The sequence below is a fragment of the Lolium perenne genome, chromosome 4 (assembly GCF_019359855.2).
Source record: "Lolium perenne isolate Kyuss_39 chromosome 4, Kyuss_2.0, whole genome shotgun sequence".
Classification (NCBI taxonomy): domain Eukaryota; kingdom Viridiplantae; phylum Streptophyta; class Magnoliopsida; order Poales; family Poaceae; genus Lolium; species Lolium perenne.
Window position 1 is genome coordinate 10,271,729 of NC_067247.2, and position 12,168 is coordinate 10,283,896.

At 46.9% G+C, this 12,168-nt stretch overlaps 1 pseudogene; it reads left to right on the top strand.

Moving 5' to 3' along the window:
- Nucleotides 1-1,644: 1,644 nt before the first annotated feature.
- Nucleotides 1,645-2,623, top strand: LOC127348120 (uncharacterized; annotated as a pseudogene).
- Nucleotides 2,624-12,168: the final 9,545 nt, after the last annotated feature.

Here is a 12,168-nt window from a genome sequence, read left to right on the forward strand (position 1 = left end):
GTCCCCAGCGGCCCGATGCAATAAATTTTTTAATGTTTCATTCAATTGAAAAACATAATTTACATATGAAATAAACGGAAGAAAAAAAAGGTCCATATAGCGCCAACTACCCTAGCCTACACGCACTCGTATGTAGCGTCCTTGGCAGCGGAGGACGGTAGTTGAGCCATCGATCAGAGTCGTCAACGAAGGTGGGGTCAGCACACAGTTGCGGCGACAAGTACTGCCGCCCGCGCTGGATCTCCATGGTCCACTCCGGCTCGCACGGATGCATGGTCGGGACAGGCACCCGGCAGTGGCTGAGCCGCCAGCCACCGTCAGGCAGGTGCACATCCCTCCAGTTCCCGCATGGCATCCAGTTGTCGTGCATCAGGCGCGCCATGTCGACGGCGAGTGGCACCGTTTTTGGCCAACCCTCCTTCTTCATGCCATTGTCAGACTCCTTGGAGTCGTTCTTCTTCTTCCCCATGGTGACGCAGCAACGCGCGGTGGTGGTTGTGGCAGTGGAGGTGGGGTGCGGCGGTGGCAGGGACGTTGTCGGTTGCCTTCTAAAGGTCGAGCACGCGCGTCACACGATGATATTGATGGCAGCGCAGAAGAGCAGAAGAGCAGCCATTGTCTGCCAGGCTTGGAGCGCCTGCAGAAGACGAGGCAGCGCCATTGATGGCGGCACAGATGCGGAAGCAAAGACCGTCGAAGCGAGGGCCGCCGAAGCGATGCGGCTAAAACATGCCTCGCGCCCGCTATCAGGCGAGCCAGTGGTGGCAGGACGCGGTCACGCGACGCAACCGTGTAGCATCCGCGCAGACGCGCTCGAGACGCAAATTTAGGCCGTGTTTGCGTCTGGGCGGACAGCTCGATCGCCAGGTGTCGAACAGTTGGAGATGCCCTAAGAAACCGCTTTGCCCAAGATCACTGCCTCTCCGGTCCCACCTGTCGGTCGCTCCGCACGCCCACGTACACAACCATATACTGGCCACTCCGATCTAAAAATAAATAAAAATACTGGCCACTCCGAGCTTATCGAGGAGATCTTTCTCCGCCTCCCGCCGGACGAGCCCGAGTGGCTCGTACGCGCCTCCCTCGCCAGTAAGCACTGGCTCGGCCTGCTCACCGGCCCTGCCTTCCGCACTCGCTACCGCGACTTCCATGGAGCTCCTCCCATGCTCGGCTTCCTGTATACCTCGATCCCGGGCTCCAGCCTCACGGAACGCTTCGTCTCCACCACCAAGTTCGGCACACGAGCCCGCGACATGAAGAATTGGGGGGCCTGCTGCTTGGATTACGATGCGTGGGACTGCCGCCATGGCCGTGTTCTCCTTTCTGACATCCACTGGACACCCACCGCACTAGTTGTTTGGGATCCCATGACTGGGAACTGGAACAAGCTGTCCGCCCCCCAAGAGTTCCCTAGGCCACGGGTCGCGGTGCTCTGCGCCGTAAGCGGTTGTGATCACCGCGCCTGCCATGACCGGCCCTTCCGGGTCGTCTCCATCACCCTGGACGAGGAGGTTTGTTGTTGTGCTGCATACGAGTGCGTGTCCTCTCTGGAGACGGGAGAGCAGAGCGACCCTGATCGCAATCTTACTCACGACTGGAATATTATGAGCTATGGTCTTGACTCTTGATCTTGCGGATGATGCAGACATTGAGCCAATGCCACCTGTCCTCATAGAAGACGCACTTCACTTCATGCTTGCTTATCTTGATGATGATAGCGTATCTATTCTCAAATACAACTTGGGCCCCAAATGCTTGTCACTGATTGATGCGCCGCTGGTGGAGGCTGACATCGCTCGTGCCACTATATATCCTCATGGGGACGGACGATGGCAGTTTGGGGTTCGCACGCGTGGACGGGTTAACCCTCAACTTGTGGTCAAGGCAGATGGCTTCCGACGGAGTCCCAGCATGGACTCAGCGTGTAGCCATCAATCTTAAGGAACTTCTCCCCATTCAGAACCCCAAGCAAAGTCTTAGACTCATTGGATCTGTGGAGGGTACTGACATCATTTTCGTGTACTCATTGGACCTTGGCATCTACGAGATTAATCTAAAGTCACTACAGTGGAAGAAGATATGGAAGGCAGAGAATTTCCGTGCTTTGTTTCCGTACATGAGTTTCCACAACCCGCCAGGTATACTTATATCTACTTCTCTTGTGTTTGAGAATAACTCTTAAGAAATTATATATTGGTCAGTGGAACAAACAAAATGTTGAATGATTAATTTGGTCAATAGTTATATTTGATTTTACGTTTTAACATATGTGCTCGAGCTAACTTTTAGTACTGTGTAGATTCGAATGTTACAACCAGTTATGCTTATGCCTACCTAATTGGCAATTTTTGTATAGTTTCATGTCATTTCCTTCTTGGAATCACACGGTCAAAACTATGTTTGCAGAAAAGCGTGAGCTCCTGTGATGCGGAGCATTGATGAAGCATGGTTGATTTGTTTAAGGGAAGGAGGCCACTCATGACCAACTAGGAGGCGTCATGGATCTTATGATGAATTATGTCACTATTTATTATTAGCTGGTTTGGTGAAATTATGCTTTTGTCAGTAAACTTGATAACTCCCCCTCTTGCTGGTATGCGTATTTGGGTGTATGGATTATCCTGTAATGTTTCTTTGCAGCAACAACCATATTTTACATTGTTTGTTTTGCTTGAAAGTGCACTGCATATAGTAGCTTAGTCTTTCCATTTTAAAAGTACTCTATTGTTTCCTCTCCTAGTTCTGACCCAATCTATACATTCATCTCCCAAAAGTGGTACATATTATGAGCAGATGATGAGGGCATATCAGGAGCTAGTGGTTTTTGTTGCCCAACTGAAGATGATGGTTTCCGCTTGCTGGCTTTGCTAGTGTACATGTCAACTGCGGATATTACTGCATTGTTTTTTGTTAGAACCAATGTTTCATGTCTGTTTAGGGAACTGACAGTCTGACTGGTTATGATTTGCATGACTGAATAAAGATCTCATAGAGCTTTTAATTCACTTCAGTGCTACCTCCGTCCCAAAATATGTTGCGTATAAGTTTTAGTCAAAGTCAAGTTTGACCAACTAGATAGAAAAAATTATTATTATAGTGATATGAATTTCATACAATATGAAAATATATTTCACCATGATTCTAATGATATTGATTTCATATTATAAAATTTGATATATGTTGTTGTATAATTCGTAAAACTTTACAAAGTTTGACTTACACGCAAAAGTATGCACGATATAGTATGGGACGGAGGGAGTAGCTGCAGAAAACTGTGAGGTCCATTATATCTTCTATATTTTTGGCCAATAGTGGACATAATAGTAGATGGAAGTGTCATGTACTGTAGTGATCACTGCAATTATTTCGGTTTATCATCGTTTCCATATTGGGTTACAGATTTTCCTTAAACAGGGAAGCTTTTTTTAACTCAGAGGCATCAATACACATGTCTCCATACTCTATGTACCTAAATATATGGAAGAGGACTCTGTTCCAGATTAACCTTATTTATCCTTCCTGGGCACAACAAATTAATGTCTTCCTTGGCTAATTTTCTGCCATGCCGTAAATAGCTTGGATTCACATGACCTTCCTGTCTCTATTACATATTTTCTTTATATGTTATTTTTGTTTTTGTTTTTATTTTGTAGGATATATATCTTGATCTTACTTTATTTTGAGGTTTCAATCTTTTCTGAAAAATAAAATCTCTAGGGTGGTATAGCATGTATGAATGTGTTCTCCATAAGGGTGGTCATGTATGCATCTGCTACAGTACCTTAGTTCAAGGAACTGAAAGAGCATATGAGGTGCACGACTGTATTAAGATCTCATAGAACTTGTAGTTGCTATAGTAGGTCCATGAAACAGTAAGGTATAGTTAGTTATATGTTGCACTTTTTTGCCTACATTAGACATCACATACTAATAGACTCACTACACTGTCCATGTAGTGACATGAAGATGGTCATATGTTTGATCAGAGAGTCCAAGGCTATAGTAATCTTTGCAAAAAAAAAAGTTATCATAACATCCAGATTGGTCTCACAGGTTTTCTTACTGCTAGATAAAATCTTTTACTTAAAATCATCATCGCACATTTCTATACGAATTGTGTACCTATATAACTATATAAGTATGGAAGAGGTAAGGCTCTGCTCCAAAAGTATTTTAGCTAATTAACATCATTCATACTTAATTGCAAAACAGAATGTGTTCCGAGTTAGCTGGTTGCTTTGACTTACATGAGCTACTGGTTTCTCTTTATATTTTCCATTTATGCACGTTTTAGCGATGTTGGTAAATTTGTTTCTTTACAAGTACGAAATATATATTTGGGTATTTCTTGAGAAATGCTTGTTACGCTGGTTCAGTATATCAAGGGAGGAGAACGAAAAAGGATTTGTTCCATGAAGCAGAACTGTCGCGAGCATTTAAGCATGATGGTTTCTGATATGTCTTAATTTATCTTTTGACTTTAATTAGTTTTTACATGTCAAGTGATGTTGTCACTGTAGTTTCTGTTAGCACTTAGCAAGCAATGTTACTGAAGCGTATAACATGTAAACTGAAATCTAGAGCTATAATTTCAGCTAACTGACAGGCTGACATGATATGCGCTAAGATCTCATAGAGGTCCTATTTGCTTTGGTAGCTCCACAAAAGTGTTAGGTTTATTTTTTGTTATTTGTTGCATATTTTTGTCCTACTGTGGACACAATAGTAGACTTTAATGTCCATGTAATGAGATGAAGATCTTTGTGTGTTTGGTCACAGAGTGCAAGGCTGTAGTGATCATCTCAATTGTTTTGATTTGTCATAATTGCTAGACTGGTTTCACTGTACTTTCATTAGCTATCCAAGATCTTTTACTTACTAGCATCAACACACATCTCTGTGCTTTTTGTACCTATATTGGAGGAGGTATGGCTCTGTTCTAAATGTATGATAGCTAATCAACTTTGTTTATCCTTCATAGGGAAACAAATTGCCTTCTGATCTGGCTGATTTTTGGCATGCCATGTAAATAGTGTTGATTCAAGTGGTCAGCTCATCGCTCTTTCATATTTCCTGTATACCCGGGTAATTTGTCTTTGTGTAGCAGGATATATATTTGTATCTTATTAGGTTGAGTCCGAAGATCACGATGCCACTCTAGAAACCAGGAATGATGGTCACTAGGAGGCAACATGAGCATTTTGGTGGTGTTTGGTTGCTCATGCCGCTACTGGCTCTTGTCAGTTTGGTATTTTCTGGTGCTATAAACGTCGCTTGAGAAATGCTGTCGTTTTGCTTGCTTCAAAATGCATCTGCTAGACATGAGGCTCAGTTTTCAGAAAATGACAAGCGTTAATTTGCATGAGGAAACGGAGTAAGCTCGTGGAGTAATGAGATATAATGCAGTCTGCGTATCACGTCTGGCAGATCGTCACCTACACAGCCGGCAAAGGAGGTTCAGGCAACAATTGAAGGTCTCTCATAGGAATTGGAGTTTGCACAGGTACTGCAAGGCTTGGCGCAAGTGTAATACCATCAGGATTCAGATTTAAGAGGCTGAAGCTACTGAACATTAGAACAGCTTCGGTGACCAAGCACAACAGAGTTCAGTTCAGTGCTGATGTGTACTACTCTACTCATCGGCCCGTGTGTCACACCCCACGCAGGGTTCGTTAAACCGAACCGCGAGTGGTAGCACGCCCGCCCAATCTCATTTGTCCCTCTCATGCGGCGTATCGACACTGCATGGTTGAAGTTGCTGAAGGGTAGAAGGCCAATTTCATCAACAAGAAACACGACAAATTTGGAGGCTACATAAATCTTACTATAATGAATTATGTCATTATTTAGTAGTGGTATTGTGAAATGGTGCCTGTTCTCTCATACTATTGTTGGCTCTTGTCAGTAAGCTTGATAACCGCCTCGTTTTGTTGCCATGTCTAAGAGCATCTCCACCAACGCTCGTCAAATAGACGCTGGTAAGTGCGCCGGCAGCGTGTTATGGGGGTGCCGGCACCTGCTCCCTAATTTTGATAGAGGTTGCACACGCCAGCAATCCCGATAAAAATCCTAAAAAGAACTTTGAACAAGCAAACATAAATAAACTGTGGAATTTTATTCAAATTTAGGATTATTACATAAAATTAAATAAAATTGAACTCTAAACTAGACTAAAATAAACCCTTATATGCTCGCCATCAGTTGGGGCGAGCGATGGGCATGCCTCATCGTCGTTCTTCCCATTTGTTGTCGCATGCACTCGCGCCCGCCTCTCCGCTCTTGCTTCGCGCATCTGGCGGTGCAGAACGGCCGCCGGCGACGAGAAGGGGCAGTGCCGCCTGCCATTGGCGAGACTCCTCATTCTGTGCGAGCCTCGACCTGGTGTTGATCAATGAGCTCAAGCAGCCTCTGTGGCTCAGCCACCATGAGGAAACGACTCGCCTCCTCCGTGGCCGCCCGCAAGCGCGAGATCTCGACGGCGTGCTCGAAGTTGGCGCCTTGGTATCCTCTAGCTCTTCCTCACGGAACCTCTCGAAGTGTTGCACGTTAAAGGAGGCCAAGACCGCTTCTTGCTCACAGTCACCGTGAAACTGCTCCTTCTTGCCCCACTGCGGCGTTGCTTCGGCATCTGCCTCTGCTATGAACATCTCATTCCACTCATCGAATTCAGAGTTGTCGGAGTTGTCGAAGTTGAAGTCCGGCAGCTCAACCTCTGCGTCGGCCTGCGGCGGGGCCACATGCTCTAACTGTGGCGGCTCTGGCTGCGGTGGTGGTTGCGTCGCAGCTGGGGGCGTGCAGCCGTTCCATCCTAGCATCGAGTAAGTGGTCGCCAACCGGCGCAGCATTGTTGTGGAGAGACGAGTTCGGTGGAGTTGAGGAGAGCGGGTGGTGGAGAGGCTAGTGCGGTGGAGGAGGTGAGGAGAGCGGCAGTGGTGGAGAGGCTAGTGCGATTGGGGTGAGTCACTAAATAGGCGGTGGCGACTCGCCGTAGAGCATCCAAGGAGTCGCATATACGGTGGCATCTGCGTGTGGAGAATCGGTGGCTTCATTAACAGCAACATGCCGCAGAGCATATGAGGGGCCACATTTAAGGATGGAGCTGGTCCTAGAGTCGCTGACATGCCGGTCCTGCCTTGGAATCAAAAGTGGTTTTGTGTGCCGACGCACCCGTTCGTCACCCCACATGAAGGGGCAGACACGGGGTTGACAGTATTGGGCTCCAAAACTGGCCAGCTACTTTTGAGACGCGCCAATTTAGCCTAAAAACGTCGAACCCCCAAATAGCTATTGGAATCGATATGGGACACTCGGGTGAAGATACTCTAAGTGGGTGAATGGATTATCTAGTAATGGGACCACAGGTGTATTGCAGAGGAAACTATATGGTTTAGTTTTCCTAAAATTGCATTGTAAATAGCAGGTTAGTCATTCCGTTTTAAAAGTTCTATATTGTTCGATTTTCTAGTGTTCATCCAGTATCAACATTCATCTCCCAAAAGAGGTACATATGGTGAACAGATAATGTAGGCGTACCTTACTACTGGAAATGACATGGTTGCTGATTATTTTACTCTGCCGAGTGCCAAATGAAGACACACGACAAAGTTAACCTTTGCCGAGTACAACACGGGAAAGTAAATCTGCACCCCCCCCCCCCCCCCCCCCCCCACCCACCCCCAACACGGCCACGCATACGCGCTCTTGACGAGCAGACTAACGCCATCAGCATTTGCCAAGTGTCAAACAGGGACACTCAGCAAAGAATATCTTTGCCTACTGTTTTATGAATGACACTAAGCAAATACCCTTTTTGCCTAGTCTTTTTTAGGTGGCACTCTGGCAAAGACCCTCTTTGCCTAGTGCCAAATCTGGATACTAGACAAATACTTCCTTCATCCTACTAAAAGTGTCATAGTTTTATCAAAATTTAGATATATCTACCTACTAGATAGTGTTTAGATACATCTAAATTTTAATAAAGTTGAGACATTTTGGTGGGACGGGGGAGTACATGATTTTTCGCGAGAAGGATGTTGCGATGCACAATGGAGGGAACCGAAACTGACATCTTACCTCCGATAAAACAAAAAATTGCGGTTCTAAAATTGATTTTTTGCAAAAGAAATTCAATCAAGTGAAACTGACGCTTAGTTCAAATCCAATCCACTTCCAGCGAAATCAATAGGACACCACAGAAAATACCATTGAATATACAGAAAGATAGCAGATCAAACGTGAAGTCCAGCCTTTTTGGAACACTGTACCTGGTAACAGTGGGTGAATATTCAAACTTATCTTTTTTTTTTCTCTAAAAAAACACATGTGCTTTTGTCGCCAAAACAAACATGCGAAGCAGTTGAACCACTGAAATTGAAAACGATGAAGATTCACTTTTTTATTTTTCTGATAACACTGTAAAGAGGAGACGCTAAAAGAAGAGACATGCAGTTCAACATTATACTGACAGAAGTTTCAAAAAAAAAAACATTATACTGACAAGCCAAGACTTTTGAATGTCTTCAAGACCTCTCAATAGGTAGTTCTGCAAATGTAAAATGCAACAACTTAATGAATCATATGAAACTATAGAACAAATAGAACACCTTCAACACAGAAGAGGAAATTTCATTGTATTCAATCTGATCTCGCCTAATAAATGTTTTTAGAATGATGAAGGAATTGCACGGACGCACCTATGAGGAATTTACAGGAAGTAGGGCTCACACTGTGGGCTTGATAATAGGAACATGTGTTAGTGGTGTATAGTCCCCTGTAGTCCCCTATACTGTATATTCCCATAGTGTGAGGGGTTTCCCTGCATATTGTACCCTTGTACATGTGCTGGCCTTTGGCCCACTGTGAATACTAGTTGCTCATTCTCAACATGGTATCAGAGCTCTAGGTTTAGCTCTTTGCACGCTGCAACTCCGTGCTCGATCCACGCCGCCGCCGATGATCTTTCCGGCCGTCGCTGCTCCACTCTCCTCTTCCTCTCTCTTTCCAAGAAATTTAGCCTTCTTTCGGCCGTTTTAGAGCTCCAAATCGAGCTCCCCCGTCGGCCCCGTCGAGCTCTCTGTCCCGGCCGCCGCCGGCCAGCCGTCCTGGCCGGATCTGCTGCTCCACGCTCTGTCCCGGCTCCGGTCGGCCCCGTCCCGGCCGCCTCGCCCCGGCCGCCTCTGGCCGGCCACATCGCATCGCATCTGGCTCGGCCCGGCCCCAGCTTGGCCCGTTTCGGCTGCCTGCCCAGCTAGGCGTTGTCCTGCTGCGTACTTGAGGCTGCTGGCGTTGCCCAGCTGCGTACGCGAGGCTGCTGCTGCTTGTTGATTGTTGCCCAGATTCAGATCTGGTTTGAAAAAAAAAGATGGCGACGTCCTCGTCCTCTGGATATGTCAGTATTCCTCGGTGCCCTGTGATTTTTGATGGTACCAACTATGGAGAGTTTGCTGCCTTTATGCGCATTCACATGCGTGGCCTTCGGCTGTGGAGTGTTCTTATTGGCGAGGTCTCTTGTCCGCCGCACCCCACTGCTCCTGTGCCTCCTACTTCGCCGTTTGTGCCGCATGCCCTTGCTGCGGATGCTACTCAGGCTGATCGGGATGCAGCCAAGTCTGCCGAGGCCACTGCTGAAGAGGCATATAAGGAGCAGGTACTTGCTTATTCAGAGGCTCTTGGCTCTTACCGTGACAGTTTGGCTACCTATACTCAGTGGTGTGATGAGGATGCCAGGGCTGCTGCCGTCCTGTCTCAGAGTGTTCAGCCACAGTTTGCTTCTGAGTTTATGGGCCTTGCCACTGTTGCCGAGATGTGGTCTCACCTTCTTCAGCGCTATCAGCCTTCTGGGGATTCTCTGTACTTGTATGTGTTGCGCCAGGAGCATGATCTTCAGCAGGGTGACTCTACTGTTGATGAGTTCTACACCCAGAGTGCGGCGATCTGGCGCCAGCTTGATTCTCTTCGCAGTGCTGTCTGTGGTACTTGCCAGTGTTGCCGGACAGTACGTTCAGATATGGACTTCCAGAGGATCCATGAGTTCCTGTCTCGTCTTCGCCCAGAGTTTGAGCCTCGTCGTGCTCAGTTGTTTGCTCGAGGTCGTGTTCCTATCTCAGAGGTGCTGACTGAGCTTCGTGCTGAGGAGACTCGTTTGCGTGGTGCTGGACTGCTTGGGACACCCTCTGTTCTTGCTGCTCGAGTTCCCACTGCTCCTGCACCGCCGCTTCTTCCCACTCCAGCGCCTGCTGCTTCTGGAGGAGCCCGCCCGTCTCGTGGTGGGGGTCGCCCTCGCCCTCCTCGGTTCTGCACTCACTGTAGGAGGCCTGGTCACCTTGAGTCTGACTGCTATTAGGAGCAGCGAGGTGTACCTCCTCGTGCTCCACCTTCAGCGCCTGTCGCCACGGGCTTCACTGAGCAGGATATAGCGAGACTTCAGCGTCTCCTTGCCTCCTCCAGCTCTGCTTCGACGGGTACTGATACGTCCAAAACGTATCTACTTTCCCGAACACTTTTGCTATTGTTTTGCCTCTAATTTGTGTATTTTGGACGCAACTAACACGGACTAACGCTGTTTTCAGCAGAACTGTTCTGGTGTCTCGTTTTTGTGCAGAAATCCAACTTTCGGGAAAATCCTCGGAATTTATGCAGAAGGCCCTATTTTCCCATAATACTGACGGAGCCAGAAGGTCAAGTAAGGTGGAGGCCCGAGGGCCCCACACCATAGGGCGGCGCGGCCCAGGGGGGGCCCGCGCGGCCATGTGGTGTGGCCCCCTCGGCCGGCCTCCGACGCCCTCCTTCGGACTACTTATTGGCCTCGACCTAAAAACGCACGGAGAGAAGTCGAAGTCGCCAGAAACCCTCCAGAACGCCGCCACATCGCGAAACTCCGTCGCGGGAGCCAGAAGTCTCCGTTCTGGCACTCCGCCGGGACGGGGAATTGGAGGAGATCATCGCCGCCATCACCGCCAACGCCTCTACATCAACCAGCCATGTTTCCCCCATCCATGTGTGAGTAATTCCCCCGCTGTAGGCCGAAGGGGATGGTAGGGATTGGATGAGATTGGTCATGTAATAGCATAAGATTGTTAGGGCATAGTGCCTAGTGTCCGTAATTGGTACTTTGATGATATTGTTGCAACTTGTTATGCTTAATGCTTGTCACTAGGGCCTGATGTCTACTTCCCCCTCCTTTTCCTGTAGACAGTGTTGGGCCTCCAAGAGCAGAGGTTTGTAGAACAGCAGCAAGTTTTCCCTTAAGTGGATCACCCAAGGTTTATCGAACTCAGGGAGGAAGAGGTCAAAGATATCCCTCTCATGCAACCCTGCAACCACAAAGCAAGAAGTCTCTTGTGTCCCCAACACACCTAATAGGTGCACTAGTTCGGCGAAGAGATAGTGAAATACAGGTGGTATAAATAAGTATGAGCAGTAGCAACGGTGCCAGAAAATAGCTTGCTGGCGTGTAGTTGATGGTGGTAGTATTGCAGCAGTAGTAACACAGTAAAATAGTAAACAAGCAGCGATCGCAGTATTTAGGAACAAGGCCTAGGGATTTGACTTTCACTAGTGGACACTCTCTCAACATTGATCACATAACAGAATAGATAAATGCATACTCTACACTTTTGTTGGATGATGAACACATTGCGTAGGATTACACGAACGCTCAATGCCGGAGTTAACAAGCTCCACAATTAATGTTCATATTTTAGTAACCTTATAGTGTAACATAGATCAAAAGACTAAACCAAGTACTAACATAGCATGCACACTGTCACCTTCATGCATATGTAGGAGGAATAGATCACATCAATACTATCATAGCAATAATTAACTTCGCAATCTACAAGAGATCATGATCATAGCATAAACCAAGTACTAACACGGATGCACACACTGTCACCATTACATCGTGCAGGAGGAATAGACTACTTTAATAACATTGCTAGAGTAGCGCATAGATAAATTGTGATACAAATACATTGCAATCATAAAGAGATATAAATAAGCACCTCACTATGCCATTCAACAGTGAATAAGTATTCTGTGAAATATAGCCTAAGAGACCCACACGGTGCACACACTGTCACCTTTACACACGTGGGACAAGGAGTCTCCGGAGATCACATAAGTAAAACTCACTTGACTAGCATAACGACATCTAGATTACAAGCATCA